At 38.3% G+C, this 24,437-nt stretch overlaps 1 protein-coding gene and 1 long non-coding RNA gene across 4 annotated transcripts in view; one reads left to right on the plus strand and one right to left on the minus strand.

Moving 5' to 3' along the window:
- Positions 1–23,796, minus strand: part of Klhl13 (kelch like family member 13) — a 128,694-nt gene extending 104,898 nt beyond the window's left edge. For 2 of the 3 annotated variants that reach the window (XM_034485507.2, XM_034485502.2), the window contains exons 1-2: positions 23,647–23,796; positions 20,196–20,299 (exon numbers count right to left, since the gene is read on the minus strand). The gene's annotated coding sequence lies outside the window, so the exon portion shown is untranslated. Of the gene's footprint in view, positions 1–20,195; positions 20,300–23,462; positions 23,605–23,646 lie in introns of those variants that run through there. The other variant, XM_034485503.2, reaches the window with a different exon arrangement.
- Positions 1–24,437, plus strand: part of LOC143435601 (uncharacterized) — an 88,175-nt gene that overhangs the window by 46,883 nt on the left and 16,855 nt on the right. The window contains exon 2 of the long non-coding RNA XR_013106070.1: positions 6,299–6,424. This is a non-coding gene — a long non-coding RNA (uncharacterized LOC143435601). The remainder of the gene's footprint in view (positions 1–6,298; positions 6,425–24,437) is intronic.

The raw sequence follows: 24,437 nt of genomic DNA on the forward strand, positions 1-24,437 counted from the left end.
CAAGGACATATCACCACACTGTCACTTTATCAGTAAGGAAGTAGCAATTTAGTTGTCACCAGGGGTCCCTGGAGGAACCAGAAAGTCCAGACTTGTTTGGCAGTTGAGAGACTGCATCTGTTCTCTGGTGGCAGAGACATATCAGAGGATGATAGGGAAGACAACTCATTCATATCCAGCATCACATGGCCTAATGTGCAAAATGTCTAGGTTCCCATACCAAAATACAAATTCATTTACCTAACTAAGAGATCAAGCTACACACACACACACCAATAGTAGTAAATGTCAAAATGGCAGATGTTCAAACTGACAAAGTTCTAAAACAGCAATCTTGAAAGCACTTGAATAAAGCAGTGATGAGCAAACTTCCCAAAAAGCCTTATTAAAAAAAGAGAAACAACAGAGTGTCTTAGTAATGAAATGGAAGACAAAAGCCTTATCTCTTGACACTATAATCTCAGCACTGCACAAGTTTAAGCTTAGCCTACACTACATAGTGATATCCTGTCTTACAAAAGAAAGAACAAACATAGAAGATACAAAGAAAAACAACATAAAAGACTTAAAGCCAAAACACACAATCATCAAATTAAAAACACTCACTGAAAAGACAGGCTCAGTACCACAATGGCAGCAACAGGAAAAGAAATGAGTGAACTGGAAGACACAGAACCTTACTTATTAGAAAATTTGAACAACAGCAACAAAAATAGTGAGGGTTTTTTTTTTTTTTTTTTTAAGAAAAATCAGTTGTCAGAAAATTCTGAAAAAGGATAGCAAAACATCAAACCTCCTTGTCAACAGAGTTCCAGAAGGAGAGAAGACAAAAGAAAGCTGATTACAGCACCCCTCCCTTTTCACCTGGAGCTACATTTCAGTGGATCCCTGAAACTGATTAACAGTATAAACTCTATATATACTGGGCTTGTTTGCAATACATATTTGTATGATTAAAATACAGTTTATAAATTGAACGAAAAAAAGGAACTAATTAGTGGTCTAGGGAAATGGCTCAGCAGTTTAGTGAGAGAGGATGTGCTTAGTTCTGCTGAGATTTGATGTCCCTAGGTGGGAAAAGGTAGTGAGGGGAGGAATTTGTAAGGAATTTGAAGGAGAGGAGGGGGGCTGTTATTGGAATGTCACAGGAATAAAAAAATAAATTATTGGAAAAAAAGGGGTATTTACTACTCTTGCAAAGGACATAGGTTTGAGTTCCCTCAAAGCAGCTCACAACTGTGCATAACTCAAGTTTTTAGGGGATTGGATCTCCTCTTCTGCTCTCTGTGGGCACCGGAGCATATATAGCACATAAATACTCCTGCAGACCCGCACACACACACAGAAATAAAAAACAAGTATATACGTCTTTAAAAAGAAAGGAATTACCTATCTGAACAATGACAACACAAGCAGGAATAGTCAACATCCTGGATAGAATCGCACACTGCTCACAACAGGCTACATTTTTAAAACATGGATTGTTTATTTCTCAATCTTGCCATGGAACATTTTCAGGTTGAATTTAAAGGCAAGATACTAAAACAAAGACACCCAGATGTACACAAGGGGAGAATATTAAACTTAAAGAAATAAGAAATCCATAGTCATGAAGCTGAACTAATGCCAAACAGTACTTTACTTATGTGGCAAAAGCAATCCATGTGACAAGATTATCTTCAGAAAATGTTAAGGCCATAAGGAAAGGGAAAAGGAGATTTTTTTTAAGTGCTTAAAAAAAAGAACTGCCAAGCAAGAACCCTGAATCCAATTAAAATGCCCTTCAGGAATAAATGAGGGCTGGGCTGAGGGGAACAAGGCATTCTTGGATGAGGGAACCAAGAATCTGTCATTAACACATCTATCTACCTTACAAGAAGTAGTAAAGGAAGTTTTCTAGTCTGAAAGGAAATGATAAAAGTCTTGGAACATGAAGGAAAGGAACATAATAAGAAAAATACCAGTTACTTTCCTTCATTATCGTAAGTTCTTAAATTTATGTTTATAGTATTAGCTAGTTTTACATTTTCATTGTGGAAATGGTTATACAAACTACATTATAGTAAAATGAAACAAAACTATGCATGCATGCATGTGTGCACATATGTGCATGCAAGCACACATACCCACAGAACCAATAACTGGGGAATTAGATTTTAGCATTGAAAGATCATCAGTTAGCCTACCTGCCTCCCTGGTCAGAGTTTATTTCCATTTTTCCTTTTATAATAAAAGGGAAAACAAATGAGAAAAAAATGACTAGAAAACTAAGAATGATTGCCTTTAATTCTATTTTCTGCTCTTTTATTTGTGTTTTAAATCAGTCTTAACATGTATTACAGTCTTGAACTTGTGTGGTAGCCCAGGGTGGCTTCAGGCTTGAAATTCTTATAACTCAGTATCTGAATACTGGGATTACACTACAGTGCCTTGCTAATGTGTGTTAATAGGAATTGCTTTATACTTACCTCTCTGACTAGGAAATCACCATACTTGTAGCAGATATTTTTTAAAGATTTTACATATATATATATGTATGTATACATATACATATATATATATATCCCAGGCTGTTCTCTAATTCACTTCATAACCAATGATGTACTTGAACTTATGATCCTCCTGACTCTACTTGTCAAGTGCTAGGATTGTCCACAGGCCTCTTATAGTTCATGTATAATAGTTAATTCAGCAGTCTACAAAATGGCTACATCTCTAGCCTTGAAAAAATTATTGTAACATATTTTGAGATGAGGTCATGTGTATCCTTCAATCTCATGTTAGCAACTTAACAGTATATCTAAAAGCTCTAGAACAACAACAGAAACGGTGCAGGGAGGAAATAACATCCAAAAAAAAGGAGGTGGTAAGAAATAAACCTGGGGTTGAAAGTGATAACATAGAAAAAAATACAAAGAATCAATGAAACAAAGAGTTGTTTTTTTGGGAAAAAAAATCAATAATATAGGCACACCATTCTCCAACTTAACTAAAAGCCAGAGAAAGAATATCCAAATTATCAAAATTAGAAATGAAAAGGGGGTCATAACAGACACTGAGGAAACCCAGGGAATAATAAGGACATACTTTAAAAACCTATACTCTACCAAATTGGAAATTTTTAAGAAAATATATCATTTTCTCTATACATACTACCTACCAAAGTTAAGTCAAGATCAAATAAGCAATTTAAACAAACATATAACCCCTAGTGAAGTAGAACCACTCATTAAAAATATTCCAACCAAGAAAACCCCAGGGCCAGATGGTTTAGCACAGAATTCTACTAGACTTTCAAAGAAGTGTTAATGCCCATATTTAAATTATTCCACAACAGAGACACAGAAGGAACACTGCCCAATTTATTATATAAGGCCACAGTTATACTGATACCAGATTAAAACCCAAGAAAAAAGAAAATAGGCACAACAATTTCTTTTTTGAATGTACATGTAAAAATTATCAATAAAAATACTTGCAAACCAAATCCAAGACCATATCAAAAAGATCATTCAGCATAATCAAGTAGACTTCACCCCAGAGATTCGGGGATGGTTCATCATAAGTAAGCCAATAAATGTCATCCACCGTATAAACAAAGTAAAAGACAAAAACCCCATGATCATCTCATTAGATAAAGAAAAAGCCTTTGACAAAAATCCAACACCCTGTCATAATAAAAGTCCTGGCAAGATTAGAGACAGAAGGGGCATACTTAAACATAATAAAGAAATATATAATGCAGGGTATAGTGGCTCACTCATTCTGGAGGCTAAAGAAGGAAAACCAAGAGTTTAGTCATCCTTCACTATATAGCAAGTTCAAGGCCCGTCTGAACTACATAAACCCATACTAATAAATAAATAAATAAATAAATAAACAAACTCACCACTAACTATGAAAATTATGTATAATATTTATAGATGTGCCTTTCACAAAATATCTGCACTGCACAAGGTTAGGATCCAAGTTCTCTTTCATGCTTTTCAGTTTCAGAGGAACTGTAACATTTGCAGAACTCAGCTCTTATAATGCAGTGTATTAGCTTGCTATAAAACCATTCTTAAACAAAATGGGTTCCACATGCATAGGAAGGGTGCATGTTTCATGTTAATTTGTCTACTGTAGATGACCGGTTAACTAGCACAGGCTGATGCTGCAGCTGCTACCATGTTCTCAGTTACTTCAGGAATGTTTACACTTGATTGGCGTAACATGAGACTTTATGCAATTATCTATAGAATTTCAGACTAATGCATGCACATTACTGATAGTACAAGTTAGCTGCTTGGGCTTATTTTTCCATTAGGAAAATTCTGACATTGTTATGTTAATTATATTGCAAATTGGTGATATATCATTTTTTTCTTGTAAGCAAAACCAACAAAAAAATAAAAACCAGTTAAGCCCCTAATCTTTAAATTGACATATTAGGCATTGTGCCAGTTTCATGACTCATTTATCTTAAACCCTGACCACATATCAGTCAGTTAAAATATAAAAGTTATTTTCATTAAATCAATCATCTAATTAGAAACTGCCCATGGTTTCCCCGAGTAGCATCTTAGCCAAATACCTATACTTTCTGGTTCCAATTTTCTGCAATTCCTCTTACAACTCTAAACCACTCAGCTGAACATGTTCCCCAACTCTCTGTACATCCTCCTAACTGTATACACTCCCTACGCTTGGAGGATTCTCTCATTTTAAAATCCTAACTACTATCTAGGATCTTTTCACAGCCTAATTCCTTTGTTAAATCTTTCTTTTCTATTCAAACCCCTTCTATTCCCTTGGCAACTAATTTTTAATTGTTTTTCATGATTACAAATATCATCTGTTCTAAGACACTGCACATTCCTTATATATAAAGAACTATTTGAAATCTTTCTCTATGTATTATTCATCTCTCTAAAAATTAAAGGGGCTACATTATGGGAACCCTAGGGATGCTCCTAATTCTAAAATTTTATACATCTATCACTTATACTTTCTATAACATGGCATTTATTATAAAATAGCTGACTTTAACCACGCCTAGTATAAAATTATCCAGTTCTAGCTACTATATAGCTAGTACTATTTACAGTTTCAAGAGGACAAAGGGATAAACTGTCAACTTTGACTCAACAGATGTCACTAGTAAGTAAAACATTCATTCAACCATTTTCTCAGTCACCAAATATTAAACCTAAATCTAAGCCAGGTATCATACCAAACAATAAAAATTCCGGACTTTTTTCCCCTCGATAAACTCACAAGCCAGTGTGAACAAGAGAGAAGCAAAAACATTAATAAACATTGCTAAAGAGAGGAGCAAATGATGCTATATAAACATGTAAAAAAAAACCCAGAGTGGAATTATGAAGTTTAAGAGATTCGAGAAAATCTTCCCAGAAGAGATGTCATCTAAAGTGAACTCTGAATGACAGGAAATAGTTAGCATTCCAGAAGAGAAGCAAGTGCAAATTTGTGAGGCTAAGAGAGCATTGCCAGTTTGGGGAAGTGCAAGTAGGCTGGGTAAGGCTCCAAGTTAGACTGCAACATTAGTAGGCGTGAGAGAAGGAGCTAAAGAGACAACTAGAGGCAAATCTTAAGTTTATTACAGTTTGAGCCCTCAAATGCTCGTGGGCCAATGCTTGCTTTGGGGTACGGCCATATTTCGGGTGTTTGGCTTTTAAGAATTAACTGCATTGTGACTTTTTCACTAGGCTAATCCGCTGATGAGCTCATAATCTGGTGGGCTATTATTTGGAAGTGACAGAAACTTAGGAAGTAGAAGAGATGAAGGAAATGGGTTATTCTGACATGCTGCTGAGGTCTACCCCATGCCCCTTTCTGTCTCTTTTTGCTTCCTGGCTGCCATAAGTTAAGCCACCTCTGTTGCAACACACTTCAGCTACCTTGCTGGCCTTGCTCCAGGCTCCTCAAAAGCAATGGAGATACCCAACAACAAACCAATACCTCTGAAACAAACAAACAGGTAGCCAATGTTATAGAGATGTCATCTTTAAAAAAATTCATGAAATTGACCAATGATTCAGAGTTTACATTAGGAAAATGTATAGGAGACACTTCTGGTTATTCTCCAATATATGCTCTTCCCTTCTCATTAAGAAAAACTTTTGCACAGGACCATTAGGAAAGGACAGCATTGTTTCTGCTTCCCTTGTAGCTAGATACATGTCACCACAGGTCTAAAATGGCTAGTGGTATATTTGTGAAAGTGATGTGTGCAAGCACTAAGTAATATCATTGAAAGAGATGTGGATTCTCTGCCTTTTCTACATTCCTTTAGATACAATGTTCTGAAAGAAACGGGAACAAAGAGAAATATTGTGATTGGCTCAGAAGATGAACAAAGACCTCAGTATTAGTCACTACTGCATCCAAGCACCTCCGTCAGGGAACTCACTAATTTATCGTAAGTAAATTTATACAAAATACTTCATTTTCTTCCAGAGAAATAAAGTGCTGCCTATATAACATATGAAGGTTAATTAAAGCCATAGAGTCATTATCTGAAGAGAAAGCAAATCTATCTGTAGTACAGTAGATGGGTTTAAGCCACATGAAGAGTCCTTCTTAACCATTAACACTCCAAACCATTTTAAGCACGACTTTAAGCAGAAATATCAGACCATTTTGAAGCAACAGTTAATGAGACTAATTCAATGGGTTCCTCTTTATTTAAAGCCATAGAGAATTCAACATTCACATTACTCTAAATTGTTGTGGCTAAACAGTAAGTATGATATGCTCTCATTCAGAAAGCCCCAATTTGGGTTGCTTTAAATGAGTAAATTTCTAACATATTTCCATATAGTTGCAAAGAATAAAGGCGTAATAAATAAAATCTAGCCATAATAAAGGCAGCAACATTATATATACAGCAACCATTCTAAATCAAGAATATTTTTTTCCAGAATCTACAATACCATGATTCCCTCACCCCATGTGATATCAAGTTCCTTGACAATAAGGCTATCTAGATCATTGGTTCTCAACCTTCCTAATGGTGCGACCCTTTAATACGGTTCCTCATGTTGTGGTGACCTCTAACCATAAAATTACTTTATTGCTACTTCAGAACTATAATTTTGCTACTGTCATGAATTATCTATAAATATCTGTGTTTTCTGATGGTCTATAGGTAACCCTTATGAAGAAGGGTCAAACTACGCCCCCCCCCCCCCAACAGGTCAGGACCCACAAGCTAAGAAGCACTGATATGGGTAAATAGTATAAATGGTTTCCTTCTAGAAAAACCAGAGCCATCTTGTGTGAGTCTATTCTCCCCACCAACTGCAAGTACATATGCCTCTGCTGTACATGGCAATGCAGACAATCCACCAAAGCAATTAAAAACTACACTCTACAGTTACAGCAAATCTTGTTGAAAAAATCTGGTGATTTTTAACATGAAGTGGTCCTTAGAAATGCCACATATACAGTAAGCACAGTCACATATACAGTAAGCACAAACTAAGCAAGTATAATAACATTTTAAAATCACTTTGAAAGTCAAAGTCAATAAAATCAAAAGTGGGTAAAATAAAGCAAAGCAAAAGAGACCAACTAAAATTAACTCAAAATTTGCTTATGACATCTCATTATGGAGATACATTTTTAATAACAAAAATTAAACAGCAATTCCCTCTCTGAAAAGTAACACTCTTATTCCTTTAATGAAGAGCTGGGAGCAGACTTTCTCCTCAAATACTCACACAGATAAATGGAAGAGTAACTACAGCTTGACTAAAAGGCAGTCCTCAATTCTAGCACCAACTAGAGCTTTTTTGAACGCTGAATGGCTGAAAAGTAGCCAAAAAGTTTTTAAAATGACAATCATTTCATAGTAGCTGTATACAATACCACAGCATCTACTATATTAGACATTTTCTATGACACAGGACCCCAGTACTATTCCCCAGCCAAAATCAGGCATAGGATTCTTTTTACATTAACAAACTCTACAAACTAACCTATGCCAGGCATAACACTGAAAAATATCTTAAAATACCAGCACCCGTAACATTTCTCAGCTATTTCTAGTTATGGTTTATTATAAAGAATGCACAGAGCAGAAGATAGCCCTTCATACTAGTGGGTTAATCTACTTGTTTTGTTTTTAAAGACAAGTCTGACTTACATTTGTTTAGTACTAATATCAAAAGTTTATGACAAATACAATAATACAATCAGTTTAAACGAAAATCCATAATCCATTGAATAATGAATAAGTGTTCAAAATGAAATTAAAAGTAATTTAACAGGAAATTGGAACTAGACTGTAGGGGGGGGATGCAGCTTCTGAACTGCACTGAGAAGATATCTCTAGATATTTTTATAGGCAAATCAGTAGAATAAATGAGCAATCTACTTTCATCCAGGGAAGATGAAACATTCTAAAACTGATCGTTGGTGATTGTTGGAAAGTGAATAGCTGACCATGGTGCCTTACACCTTGAATCCCAGCATTTAGGAGGCAGAGAGAGAGGCAAGCAGATCTTTGTGAGACTGAGGCCAGCCTGCTGGCCATAGTAACTCCAGGGCATACAGAACTACATAGTGAGAACCTTGTTATAAAACAAAACTACAGTGAATACAGTAAAACCACTGAATTATATATTTCAAATAAATTAAATTTATATGGTATATCAATTACATATTTTGTTTGTTTGTTTGTTTGTTTTGAGACAGGGTCTCTCTATATACCCCTGGCTGTTCTAGAATTCCCTATGTAGACCAGGATTGCATCAAACTCACAGAAATCTGTGTGCCTCTGCTTCCCTAGTGCTAGAATTAAATGTATACATTATCAGACCTAGTTGATTATGCTGTTTTTAAAAACACAGGTTTTGAGGTTGGTGAGATTTCTTAGTGGTTAAGAAACACTTGCTTTTCTTTCAGAGGACCAAGATCTTAGCACCCACATCACATGGCTCACCAACAGTGGTAACTCCAGCTCTAAGAGATATGACACCCTCTTCTGGCCTCTGTAGGCATATGCACACACACACACACACGCATGCATTAATAAACAATATAAATAAATCTTTAAAAAGGAACACAAAGCTTTTGACTTTACACAAGTCCAGACACCCTGAGATTCCTGACTATTAATAAAAGATTTTTCATCTTATTTGCCATCTCAATTTTCTACCATTGAAAATATTCACAAATATGGACATACAGACACACATGCAAATGCAGTTCAAAATATTGGGTATGAAAATATTAAGAAAGGTTTTCCTCACTTTTCAGTAAGTCCCCCATTCAGAAGCAACATCTTAAAAATATCTTGTCACAGATCTACATGAATGTCTCCACAGATTCTAGCACTTACTGCTCTTTCAAAGGATCCTTTTTCAAGTCTCAGCACTTATGTGGCAACTCCCAATCATCTGTAGGGAATCTGAAGCCCTCTTCTGGCTTCCAAGAGCACCAGCATGCAAAATCCCATCAGTATAGAAAAGTATTCTTGCTACCATTCTCCTCAGATCATTCCTTGGCATTTTTCAATATATATTTTTATATGCTTTCTTAGCTATCACACTCTCTTATGTGTCATCTTTCACAGACAGAAAAGAAATGAGTTTAAAACTTAGCATGAATTTTATGCTTAACTATCCTGTTTATTAGATATGATACTTTCAGAAATGTTTCTAAACTTTATAATGCCTCCGCTTCCTCTTCTATACATGGGAACAACAGTCCTTACCTCATTACATTGTTATGTTTTAAATTAAATGTGTAAATACATTGAAAGTACTTGAAATAATGTCAACCTCATGATACATATTAGAACAATTCAATAATTTGCACTATCATAAGCCCTAGTGGACATCAAATTATTTCATAGTCTCAGTGGTCCCTGGCTAGACTGTAAGCTATTTCCAAATAGTGGGTGCATTTTATTTTAAAGAAGATTGCTTTACAAGTTATTGTTAGGCAAATTCCTGTTCATTAATGTTTAAATGGATATTTCACCTGTGTGATGCCAAAAGGCACTTGAAAAAAATTCTTAGTCTATCCAAAACTCATTTTAATAAATACCAAACTGTGTAAGAAAGTGTAGAGATATGGTGGCTGGTATTTCTACTGCTGCTCTTTTACTTTCAATTTGTTAATTAAAAAACTAAAGCTAGTAAAACGATCCTTGGGCTAAAGAGCTGCTGCTGCTTCCTCTGCTTCCTCTTCTTTTCTTACTTTTTTTTTTTGGGGGGGGGGCAGGATAGAGTTTCTCTGTCTGGCCATAGCTTGTTGGGAGCCAACTCCTAGCAGAAAGCGGCTATCATCTTTGCAGCCATCTCAAGCCATATACCCTGACAAGAGACTTGTTTTTCAACAGCCTACAGCAGCTGAGCACACTCTGATAAACATCTTGTTTATCCCACACATCTTGTTTTGTTGTTTAGTTGACCCCAGCTGCAAGGTGCACATGGTAAAGTGTCTTCAGCTGTGTTCCCCTGCTTGTGCTTATAAATACCCAGGATTGCCTTGCAATAAATGAGACTTGGTCACACACTCTGGCTTGTCTCCGTTCTTCGAGTCTCTTCCCCTCCATCCCCACTCTCTCTCTTGCTAGACCCTGTTGTCTGATCTGCTTGGACCAGAGCACTTAGCCCCAAAGCGTGGGGCAGTGCGGGCCTCAACACTAGGTGTCCTAGACCTTGCACTGTAGACTAGGCTGGGCTCAAACTCACAGAGATCTGCCTGCCTCTGCCTCCTGAGTGCTGGGATTAAAGGTGTGCTCTACTACAGCCCTGCAAGAGCTTCTTATATGATTAGTGCGTTACCTCTAGTTTTGAAATGAAACATATTCAACTCCTAGCTGTTCCTCATAGCAAGTAACTCAAACTCACTATATATTCCACAAAGATAAAAGATTAAATGATTGTAACTATACTTCAAAAGGAAAATGCTCTGTTACAGGTAACATTCTTTCTACTGCCTAGCTCACTGACCCCTTTGCAGCAACAATAAATTCTTTTTAGCAGAAAGAAAACATGGTCTATGATAAAAGGCATTTTGATTTCTTAACAGTTAAACTACTTCTCTACGGGTATAATAAAACTAATTTTTCCAAAATTACTTTTTTCATTTTTGCAGTGCTGAAAATAAAAACCTAGGGCATCACGAATAACTATATATGATCAATATGCCAATAAAAATTGAATCTAAAAGGTGTGTACTGGGGGCTAAAGAGATGGAACAATGGCTAAGAGCACATACAACTTTTACAGAGGATCTATGTTCATTTCTTAGAATCAACATTTGGTGGCTCACAGCAAGCTATAACTCCAGAGTTCAGGATAGACAGGAAGAGAGACAGACACATACGTTTTAAAATGAAGAAATGGTAGCATATATACGCACGAAATTACATCATTTATAAGTAAATACTTGGAACTAGAGATGATAATCTTAAGTAAAGCAAGCGAGGGGAACTAGAAAGATTGATTAGTGGTTAAAAGCATTTGCTACTTTTCCAAAAGACTGGAGTTCCATCCTTAGCACCCACATTGGAAGTCAGAACTTCCTGTAACTTCAGCCCCAAGAGTCTAGGCATTCTTCTGACCTCTTTAGGCACTCATATACACATACTTACATATATAGACACACACAGAAATAAGCCATAAACAAGACAAAATTTCTCATTTATTCTCATATGAAGGAACAGACACACACACTCACAACAAAAGATTACAAAGGGAGAGGGAGTGTTCCAAAGGAAGAGAAGTGAGAATGAGAGAGAGAGAGAGAGAGAGAGTAATTGGGGAAGAAAATAAATGTCGCATGTTCTGTCTCATATGAGAACTAGATTTAATATATGATATTTGGGAAGAGGAAGGAGAGCAGTAAGAAGGGAGCGAGTAGATAAGCTAAGTTAATAGAAGGTAAATATGAACACAATCCAATCACAATACAATGATATAGACGTAGAAAATATAATGAAAAACATTATTTTGCAAGCTTAATAAGAATGTCAATAAAAGACTAAAAGACAAAAAATGGAACTTTCAAACACAAATGAGTAATGACAACTTATCATAAGAAATAAAAAAGTAAAAAGTAATATATACTTGAATAAAGTATCATACACTTACCATAAATTTCATGTCTGTCAGGAAATTGATGTCATTCTAAATATATTAAAATGGTCTTTTAGCTAGTATTAGGCTATCGTAAACACAAAAGACACAATTATCTCTCATATTTCTGTTCCATGTATTAATGGCAGTGCTTGCATGTTTGGGCATAGTTTCAACTAATTCAGCCACTAATCTAGGAAGAGCTAGCACAAAGAATAGCTAGCATAGCTAACCACGTATGGTAGTACATCTCTAAAACTGAAGAATTAAGGATGCAGAGATAAGAGGACTATTCCCAAGTTGAAGGGCAGCAAGAACTACAATCAAGAATTTGTGGCCAGTATACACTACAGAGTGAAAACCGTCTTAAGAAAATGAAAACAAACCAATCAAAAATAGTAGCTCTTTGCATTGTATGACGTGAACGATGCTGGGAGCTTTATGAGCATTTCTTTGTGGTGGTGGCTGTTGTTTGTTTCATTTTGGGGAGTTTTGAGACAGGGTTTCTCTGTGTAGCTCCAGCTGTCCCAGAACTCACTCTGTAGACCAGGCTGGCCTCAAACTCAGAGATCTGCCTGCCTCTGCCTCCTGAGTGCTGGGATTAAAGGCGTGCGCCACCACTGTATTTCTTATTTAATACTTCAAGTAAGTCAGATATTTTACAAGAGAAAATTAAGGTTCACAGAAATGAAATAATTCACCCCAAATCACAACTCGAACATGAAGAGTCAAGATTTGAACCCAAGCCTGTGATTTTAGGGCCTAAACTCTTCAGCGATTACCACTCTCCACTGTCTTCCCACTTAGTATTACCTGTGAGTAGAACAATAAACGTCCCAAATCTTTAGTAATGTTTGCTTATTTTTTTTGTAAAGCAGATCCAAAAAGCACAACTCTCTAACCCACTTTGACTAAATAGACTATGAAGCCCCTCCCTTGTAGATCACAAAGGCTTTGCCTTAATCACCATCTTCTATACGCATGGTTTTTACAGGCTTTCAGCACTAACACAACAGCACAGGGATGTCAAGTCCCAGGAACTGCATCTGGCATGAGAAAGAACTATAAGTGGAACAGCAATGATGACAGTTGAAAGGTTTACTGTCTGACTTGTCCCATTTACTTTCAACCCCCTTTTTGTCACACTTGCTTTTTTATTTTTTAAATCTTTCTCATTTGTAGCAAATTAAACTACTGCACTGTAACAAGCACTGCTGCCCTATTTCCCAAACCATCTGAAGTGGTAGAAAACTTTTTTAAATCAGAGTCAAGGCGACCCTTAACTTTGATCTAGCTTCAAATATGCCAGTAGTCAGCAGTTAACACATTGTATACTTAATGTGTTGTAAAAAAAAAGACAACTTAAACTTAGCAACAATAACTTCAAATCAGCAAGTGCTCACACTATGGGCCACAGCTCTGACCTATCAACTGTGTAGTTTAAGTTTGTGCTCACTGTGTTCTAATAATCTCTCTTCTGGAGATATCAGTTCCTTGGCTAATCCATCACTGTCAGTCTTAGTTCTTACCCACCAATGTTAGGAATTCAAAACATGTTAACATTCTGGCCATTATCAAGCAACCAGCACCAATGATGTTTTGACAGGTCATGATGGATATTTAATGAACTACATGAGTATTTAACTTAAAGGAACAGATTCTAGCACATCTAATATGGCCTCAATAACCTTTGCGGGGTAACTGCACACTTAAAACTGTCCCTGGAGAGACTGACTATGAAATATTGGGGTTTAACTTAAATTTTCACATGAATATTACATTTCGAGGTACAATGTATATCTGAGTTTGTGTTAGTATTTTCATATATGTAAATTTAAAAAACAGTTAATCTTCTCCTGAAATCTTTATATAAAATATGTGGTTCATAAAATATAAACTTGGCTAGACAGAAGGCTCACTGGTTAAAATTACAGAATACTCTTCTAGAGGAACAAGATTCAATTCCCAACACTCACACAATCACTTGTAACTGGAGTTACTAGGGATTCAATGCCCTCTTCTAACCTTCCGAAGCCCCCTACTGGCCTATCCAATGCCCCCTTCTGTCCTCCAGTTTGAGGAAGCTGGAGTATGGGAAAGAACAATGAATACATATTCTGTATGTTTAGGTCAGACTACAGTGGCTCTCAACCTTCCTGAGAGATGCTGTGACTCTTTAATATAGTTCTTTATGTTGTGATGATCCCCAACTATGAAATTTTCATTGCTACTTCATAACTGTAACTTATCTACTGTTATGAATCATAATGTAAACATCTCACACACAGGATATCTGATAAGCAATCCCCTAGAGGGGTTGTGGTTCACAGGTTGCAAACTGCTGGGTTAGAATAATGCCTGAGATTGTTTCTCAGAAAACTGTGAACAGTTCTACCTCAAGACCCAGCTATACCACTCCTGGGCATATACCCAAAAGATGTTCCTCCATATCACAAGGACACATGCTCCACTATGTTCATAGCAGCCTTATTTATAATAGCCATAAACTGGAAACAACCTAGATGTCCCTCAACTGAAGAGTGCATAAAGAAAATGTGATAATCTACACAGTGGGATACTATTCAGTTATTAAAAACAAAGATATGAATTTTTCGGGCAAATGAATGCAATGTGAGACTATCATCCTGAGTGAGGTAACCCAGTCCCAAAAGGATATGCATGATATTTACTCACTTATAAGTTAATATTAAACATAAGATATCATCAGATAACCATGCTAAACTCCACAGACCCAAAGAAGCTAAACAAGAAGGAAGGCATAAGCAAGGATGCTTGAATCTCACTTAGCAGGAAGAATAAAATAGTCATAAGAGGCAGAGAGGGAAGGAACTGGGTGGGAGATGAGGGGAATGGAGGGGTTCAAAATCAGATTTACAGAGGGACAAGAGACATGGCCAGATGGCGATGAGAATGATTAGAAATATGCAACTGATAGGGGTGGGGGTAGAAGACATCTCCAGGACAAGACAGAGTCCTGGGATAAGGGAAGTACCCAGGAATCAATGGGGATGTCCTTAGCTGTGACTCACAACACTGGAGATATAGAGCCTGGGGAGGTTGTCTCCTGTGGCCAGGCAGGAACTCTAGTGGAGTGATAGGGACATTAACCTACCCACAAAACTTTCAATCCAAAACTTAACATGTCTACAAGAAATGCAATGATTAGGGATGGAGAAGAGACTAAGGGAATGGCCAATCAATAACCAGCCCAACTTGAGACCCATCCCATGGGCAAGCACCAATTCCTGATGCTATTAATGATAATCTGTTCTGCTTGCAGACAGGAGCCTAGCATGGCTGTCCTCTGAGAAACTCCACCCAGCAGCTGACTCACACAAAGGCAGTCACCCACAGTCAAACAGTAGATGGAGCTTGGAGACTCTTTTGGAAGAATAGGAGGAAGGAATGCAGCCCCTAAGGCAATAGGAATTCCAGAAGAAGAGCAAAAGAATCAACTAACCTGAACCCTTGGGGCTCTCAGAGACTGAACCACCAACCAAAGAACATACACAGCTGGACCTAGGCCTTCCCACTCATATGTAGCAGTTGTACAGCTTGACCCTCATGCGGGGCCTGAACAACTGGAACGAGGACTATCCCAAAAGCTCTTGCCTGTACTTGGGTTATGTTCTGCTAGCTGGGCTGCCTTGTCTGGCCTCAGTGGGAAAGGGTGTGCCTAGCCATGAAGAGACTTGAAGTGCCAGGGTTAGGGGGTACCTACCCTCTCAGAGGAAAAGAGGAGGGAGGATGGGGGAAGAATTGTAGGAGAGGGTAACCAGGAGGGGGCAATGAGCAGGATGTAAAGTGAATAAGTAAAAATAAATAAATAAATAATACCTGAGATACACTGCACATATTTCATATCTATTAGTTGAATTAATTGGCAGAAAAAGGGCTCAAATTCAATTCAAAGAACATTCCAGGAAAACATCCACTGAGCCATACAATTATAAATAGCATCACCAAAATTGAAAGGATAAATAAAATATTCCATTAATGATTGTCAAGTATAAATAAGAATGATCTTTCAAACTAGTTTTTTAATGTAAGATAACTTTAATAAAATGTACAGTCTTCATTAGTTAGGTTTTATAATTACTTGATACCTTGTATAAATAATTATCTATCCTATTGATCAGCACATATTTAAGTTATTAAGAAACAAATTCTCTTCTTTCACTTGAGTTTCTTTCCAAAATTTTTTTATTCATTTTATATCCCAATCATAGCCCCTCCCTCTCTTCTCAGTACTGTCCCTCCCCACATTACCACTTTCCTTTCTCCTCAGAGAAGGGGGAGCCCCACATTCAGTCAACTTAGAATAAAATGGCTGCAAAGATATTATGTAGCTAAGAGAGGGTTATGATCAATAAAGATTCACGTAATAGACACTAAGGTCAGTTAGGTCTTCTTTTGCATGTTTTTAATACTTAAAGATTAAAGAGAAAAATCAAGAATTATATTGAACACTCATGTTCCTATGTAACTATAAATAGTTCTGGACTAGGGATTATGTTCCAATCATTTGGTATCTTTCTTCTGTTTTTAATACAGATTCTTACTATATATTATGAGTTTAATAAATGTTTAGAAATTGCAACAATGAGTATATAATCAGAATAAATACATCTTAATTGAATTCTGATCCCACAAAAGACTCCCTTGTTGTAAGAAAGCATAGGATATTTAAATAACAAACAAATCCACAAAAATACTCTATAAACATGGTCCTAGACAATTGATCAAGTACCAAGTACCAGTACTGACAGATCAGGGTTTTGGCTAATTTCAATTGTGTAACTCTGCTATATCTGCTTTCCTCTGATATAAGGAGCAGACAGACAGCCCTCACTATTGAGAGTTGTGTGAATAAATCGGCATGTATTTATGAGGTAACAATTTACATGATAACCATTATGAGCAAGGTACTGAGAAGATGAGGTAATTTATTTACCTCCCTAATCTCCACTACCCACAGCAACAGCATACTATTAATATGTGCAGAGCTCTGCTGTAAGGACTTTACTGTGAGGAGACAAGGTGTACAATCTCTTATCCTAAAAATCTTAGTGCCAGAAAGAATCCCAATTCAGAAATGTCCATCCTTTCAGATAGGCAATAACCTGTATCACTGTATATAATGTAATACTCCACTAGAGTCTGCAGTACTATTTCCTAAACATATTACTAATTCTAGAGTAAAGATACAGTCTAACACTAAAGAGAAGACTTTAATATTTAAAAGTTATATTTTGTTACGACTTGAGTTTTAGCACCTAACTTAGCAAATAAAAGTTTTATCAACTTTTCCAGCTTTAGAAATCTGAAATTTTCAAATCAATCGTGAGTCTAGCCAATTCATTTAAACTTTAAAATATCAAAAGGGGTACATTTAGTTTCCCCTACTTTAATGAAGAACTGGGGTGTATTTATGGTACTCCCTCACTCCACAGCCCCTAGCTACTAAGTATCCTAGATAGAATTAGAACTCAAGCTGCCTAGCTACAGTGTTTATGTTCTCAAAGATTATGCTTCATAAATAAACTCTTCTGTAGTCTGCTTTAGAATACCAGAGACATATGTACAAGGCAAAGCAGTATTAAGCGATATGGTATGCAAATATAACAGGAGAACCATCACAAGGCATTATTCATTATTAAGTAACTAGAAAGGATAAATCATGGGCTTGGTGCTTGGGATACCAACAACCGGCAAACAGATGAGGTCCAGGTCACCTTCACAGAAGCAGCAGCAAGTGTAGAGACAGCCAGGTATCAAATAAGCTTAATGATGACTCAATAGGGCAAGTTGATGACTACTACTCACCTGATTATTTAAAGTACTCCTTCAACAGTGCTGAGATTTGAAATGACAGAGAAAAACAATTTAAAAAATGAATTATAAACACAAAAGTCCCATATTGGGAATACCTCTTGAAACCAAAAGAAATCTATATGAGAATAATAAATGTTAGCATTTCTTCTAGGCTCCACCCCACAGTTACCTGGAAACTCAGTATAAAGGGGCTGTTTGCCCCTCTTCTCTCTCTTAGTCTCCTCTATCCACTTCCATCTCTGTCCCTTCTCTCTCCATTCCCCTCCCCCCCTCCACGTGTTCATGGCCGGCCTCTCCCTTTCTCCCTCTCTTTGCCTTTTTCTCTGCCTTTCTCTATCTCTAACTCCCCTCCTGATGCTAAATAAACTCTACTCCATACTATAACTATATCTGTCATGTGGCTGGTCACTCAGTGGGGGAAGGGATGCTTCAGCATGGGCCGCAAAGGCACTCCCTTCCTCTGCCCTCCGCACCATACCGTGCCTCTACCAAACATATCCCTGGCTTCCTTTTCTTTTTTTATAAACCACAACAATAAAAATGTTGGAAAATCTGGAGAGACAAGTCAGTAAAGATCTGGGCTTGCTCAGTTAAGGAATTGGAACTTGGACCTACAGGAGGCGCTAGAGGTCATTTGATAAGAAATACTCCTGTAAACACTAGAATTGACTCCTATGGGATGTTAATAACCATACTCCTTCTTATTTGGGACCAAAAAGAAAAGAAAATCACATCAAATCTGGATTGCTTTTAACAAAAGGCTTAGAGAAATAAAATCCAATTTAAACACGAAGCCCTTAAGACAACCTATACTCAAAGCATAGAGGAACAGAGATATGAAAATGTTACAGGGGCAACAGCTAAAAAGACATAACAAATATCTCTTAAAAGTCCAAATGATATTTTAAAAAACCCAAACAATTCCTTTGTGTATAAATGAAATTTCCAGCCTTCCAAAAGAAATATATTTCTAAGAAATTAACAGATCAGTCATGGAAAAACAAACTCTTAAAATAGCACAATGGTCTGTTGGAATGTGGTTGGTGGGGTTTCTGGTTTTTCAGCCTTTGTTCTGAGACAACATCTCAGCCCTAGAACAGACATCTGCCTGTCTCTGCCTCCGCAGGGCTTCAATTATAGGCCTCCGCCACGAGGTCTGGCAAAGCTCTCTTGTTGACAACTTACCTTGCAGCACAGAGGACAATTTGCCAGCGGCAAGGGGACTGCTTGACCTGCTTTGAACACACCTCAGAGTTTCTAAACTCCAGTCCCTTATCTAAACAGAGTAGAACTGAATCACGTAGCTAATTTAACAAACTTTTCAAAGTTTTCATTCTTGGGTATTAATGTAAATGACTGAGCCAGGTATTCAATTTAATACTCTGTAAAACATGTATTTTTATTGGATATTTTATGTATTTACATATCAAATGTTATCCTCTTTCCTGGTCCCTCCCCCCACCCCCGCCCCAAGCTCCTTATCCCATCCCCCTCCCCATGCCTCTAAGAAGGTGCTCCCTCACCCACCTACGCCCTCCCATCTTCCTGCCTTGGAATTCCCCTACACTAGGGCATCGAACCCCCACAGGACTAAGGGCTGCTCCTCCCACTGATGTCCAACAAGGCCATCCCCTGCCACATACGCAGCTGGAGCCATGGGTCCATGTGTACTCTTTGGTTAGGGGTCGAGACCTCGGGAGGTCCGAGTTGGGGGTCTGGCTGGTTGACACTGTTGCTTTTAAGTTACATTTTTTTTTCAGCCAACAATTTCAAATTCCCTAATGGCTTTTCATTGTTCCGAGGACTTCCAAATCCTATGTATCGATTATCTCGAACATTCTCTAAGCTCTCTCAGCACACCAACTTCCTGTTCTTCATGAATCCTATGTCTGAATGTCCGCTGGAGAATGTGTTCCCAGATTTTTTTAAAAAATAGAGCTTTACTGTGTAACTTTGGTTGCCTGGAATTATGTAGACCAGGCTTGCTTCAAACTCACGGAGATCCGACTCCCTGTCTCCAGAGTGCTGAGATTAAAGATAAAGGCCTGTGTCACCAGGCCAGGTGTGTTCCCGGAATTTAAGAAAGCAAACTCATTCCCTCTTCTTTTTAGGTTGTGCTCCAAAATCACCCCTTCACTAAAAAGCTATATAGTTACTAGTCTTCCCGAGAGAGATACAGAACCAATAGAAGACTCGAGTAAATCTAAAAGGGGAGATATAGAAGGGAATTATTTGACTTACAGAGTCGCGGCAACAGAGATGTCCCACGGCAGTCGCGTCCCACAGCAGTCTGAAAGCTGGAGATGCTGGCGGTGGAGATCAGTCCCAGTCTGAAGGCCTCAGAACTAGGGAAAATAAGAGTGAAACTCTCAGTTTAAGGAAGGCCAAAAGCCTAAGAGCCTAAGGGGCCACTGGTTAAGAGCAGAGCCTAGGTCCAAAGCTCAAGGCAGCAAGGGACGAAGCGGAGCTCTTCACTGTCTTTTATCTGCTCTCTGCAGCCAATTGGATGGTACCCACCCACTCTGAGGGCAGGTCTTCCTTACCTAGTCCACCCAGATTCAGACACTATTCTAGAACACTCTTACTGACACACCCAAAGCAATGTTTTACTGACTCTCTGGATATTTCTTAATCCAGATAAGTTGACAACAAACATTAACCACCATACACCACCCGTGTGGAGCTAGGTGTTTTTGAGTTTTCTATAGTCTGTGTATTTTCTTTACTGCTCTTTTTACAATCTATATGAATACTGACTTACAAGGTTTTTATACTGTGGCTAATATACAGAGCCTTGGAAGATGGGAGGCTTTCAACAGATTTTATGCCAAGAAATATTAACTTATTTAGTAATACTTAAAAACCTCCTTGCTATAAATATCTCTAACTCTGAGAAAATTATTTTCTCTACTTTAAAAAAGTTTACTAGGCTGTTCATTTTTTCACATGGTTTGTATGCTTTCTTAAAATATGATTTCTACCGAGTTGTTATCATTTTAGAGAAATAAACAAGAGGATTACACCCATAACAAGATGCTGAAAAGATTTTAATAATATATTAAATACCACAAGCCAAACAATTTGAATATTTATGTTAATCTCATTTCAGGACTGCAAATCAAATTAATGAACATAATATAAACATAAAAGAAAACAGAAATATGGGCAGACATTGAAGTTAGATTTAGTACCATCTGCCTGAGCTGGATCTGTGGTATGTGATCCAAGAACTGAAATCACAGGATTACATCGTCATGGTCATCCTCCCTCAGCTACATATCAAACCTGAGGCCAGCATGGGCTGTGTGAGGCCCATTTATAATTTTTAATGAAACAGAAATATTCAGTGTAGTAATTCCTAAGTGTATCAAACAATCTCCAAATATTGAAAATTCAGAGAAAAAATGCTTATGGCTAACTTACTTTTTAAAAAAATCTTCCAGGCAAAAATTAATAGCTTTTCATTATAAAGTCACATCAGTGGCAATGTTAGCTTGGGCTTAATAATAAAAATCTCAAAGGGAAAACAAACAAAATATATGTCTCAAAAATAGGTTGCCCCCCAAAATTAAAATGGTGGGCTTACTAAAATAAGTACCCTTTCTCTATCATCTACCTTTTTAGTTTGCTTTTGTTTTTTGGTGGAGGGCAGGGTTTCTCTGTGTAGCTGTGGGTGTCCTGAAACTAGATCTGTAGACCAGGGTGGTCTTGAACTCATGGAGATCTGCCTGCGTCCACCTCCTGAATTCTAGGTTTGAAGGCAGGCACCACTACCACCACCACCACCACCACCACCCGTCTTCCATTTTTTTAAATAGAACTAACGTGAACTCTAGAAATTCATTGGAAAAGGAGGTATCATAGGCAACTTACTGAACTAAAATAATTGATATCCTTTACTGCTCTTATGAAAATTACTTTCTTCAAAACACTGACTAAAACTGATAGAACCACACCACATGGTTTAATATTTGCTTATAAAAATGGCAGATTAAAAATACTGAGCTTTTGAAGGTCCTGTCTATTTACAAATGTATAATTTGATATTGCAGCAGAAACTCTTCTCATTGCTACACTACCAGACCTCAAAATTGCTACCAGGAGAGTGAAACGTAGTCACCATCTTTATTCTCAATGTGGTTGCTTCTGAGACTGTTGCCAATTAGGGAATTGTTGTGTCAAAGACAGCACCTGATCACACATTAAGCAAACAAGTCTATCACTGTTAAGTGTAAGGACTTGTGGTTAAAGGAGCTAATATTTTTAGATATAAAATGATGTCATAACTGTTTTAACTCATTTTTCTTAGCTTTCAAGTTGGAGCACTAGATAAAGCCTATTTCTAAAAACACAGCTGCATACGTCAGCATGTGCTCATTCACTGGTATCTGCCTCCACTTTCAGCTTCTCCATTCAATTTTCCTCACACTAATTACAGCGTGGAAATGAGCAAATGAAGCCCAGTGCAGGAACTAACATGGCAACTACATGGGCAAGAAAGTGAAACGGCGAAAACTAGTGGGCTTGGGTTTGGTTTGATTGCTTTCTAAAGAATTATGAGGTTCTAAAATGTACTATATGAAACTGTGGCTTCTGTTAAAAAAGGCAGGTACCCTCCTAACAGAGATAGTTTTAAACCCCAAGGCCTCTCAGTTCTTATTCAGTGTGCTTAGTAACCAGCCTAGAACTAAGTTGTGTGACTTGCTCCCAAAATCTAAAGTCATCCTCTAAGTACGTTTAAATGATGAACATCCTAATTTATAGATAGAGAAATGAAGCCAGGTTTACAAACCCCACCAGACCTCCTTCAGTCTAGCCTATGAAAGAGTAATGCATACAACCATACATACACGCATTTTAAGTGGCTGGATTTTAGACTAGGCTATTAAAACCTAGAAAGAAATCTTAAAATTCCTCAACAGATGCTTATTAAATGGTATCTAATAAAGAAATTGTTCAATCTTTTTCTTCTGTAAACGATAGGCTTAAACCCTGTAAGCCTCCAAGAAAACCATTCGTCAACTGTGATTTAAAAAAAAAAAAAAAGGAAAAAAAAGTCATGAAATTCAGAGCCAAAGGCATTCAGAACTAAGTTAAAAGCTCAGAAGGAAGGGGAGAAAAAGTGTTCTTGACTGGGGAGAAAACAGCGGAGTCTCTCAAGTTATGATTCTGAAAGCCTGATGGATTAGGAAGCACAAAGTAGAAAGTGTTAGAGGCCAAGAGACCGTGAGGCTGAGGTTGACAGAGGAACCCCACAGGATCAGGGAAGCGATAGAGGAACCCAGAGATCCTGGAGGGATGACAAAGAAGCACAGGAAAACTGAGTTCTGACTAGGATCCTAGAGGTACCCAAGCTTCTGGTGGAGCCAAAGGGATCTGCAAGTGCAAAGCGTGGAGATAGAGCAAGAGGGTTCCCCGCCTCGCCGTTTCGGTGCAGATCCCAACTCCTAGTCCTGCAGAAGGCGGGGAAGCTCGTGGAGCCCCCGTGACTTCAGGATCCTGCCTCACCTTGTTTGCCGAGTCCCTGCACCCAGCCGCTCCTCCGAGAGCAGCTGCGCCCAGAGGCCAAAGAGGGAGGCGCGCAGCGCAGCCCGGGTCTTCTCCTGCTGAGAGGCACAGGCACCCGCACCACTGCTCCCCCTGGTCACCCTGGCCACTTCGCCCAGTCTTCAGGCAGTGGGAGATTGCTTACCCTAACCCGAACGCCGCTCCAGTTATTTGCCAAAGTCCCTGTTCCAGGCTGCCTGGGAATGGGAGCTGAGCTGCTGCGGCCGCAGCGGCAGAGCCTCCGCCTGACCTCACCAGGGGGTGGGGGATAAGGGAGGGGACCCGGAGCCCAGCTGGGGAGGGGAGGGGACGGAGAATGGTGGGAGGGGAGTGTGTGGGCGGGGGAAACATGGCGGCAGGGGTGGCCCTGGCGGCGCCTGCGCGGAGGCTGGGGCTAGGACAGTGTGTGGGGTCCGAGTTGAACACTCGGCCAAAGAGAGGCAAGGCTGGGCCCGGAAGCAGGATGACTGCCAAGTGGCCCTGGAGCCTTTGGAAGCAGGACACTTGGGTGTGAGCCCACATGGCTTCTAGTGTCCAGGAGGCAGAAGTGAAAACTCTCAAGTATCAAGGGACAGCAGTGCATAGACTTCTCCAAGGAAGTCACAAAGTACATAAGTACATCCTGCCAGCCATAACTTCAGCTTCTACAAAGTCACTCCAGAGACCAAGCAAAGGAGATTTTGAGCAAGAGGTGTCTCATCACCTTAGTGGGTCCAAAACCCCAAAATAAGCCTGATGCAGGCTCATACACCTAATTGTTCATAACTCTTATAATGGTCTGGAATGAAAAGTTCATGTTTTCTTCCTATTAGAATACAAAACATTAAAAAAGAGGAAAAACAACTACAAACACAGCAATTAACATTTTACTGAGTGTCTACTATCACCAGCCCTGGGCTATGAAATCACTGTACTCTTGGAGCTACTCCATAAATT

This window comes from Arvicanthis niloticus, chromosome X (genome assembly GCF_011762505.2).
Source record: "Arvicanthis niloticus isolate mArvNil1 chromosome X, mArvNil1.pat.X, whole genome shotgun sequence".
In the NCBI taxonomy this organism is placed as follows: domain Eukaryota; kingdom Metazoa; phylum Chordata; class Mammalia; order Rodentia; family Muridae; genus Arvicanthis; species Arvicanthis niloticus.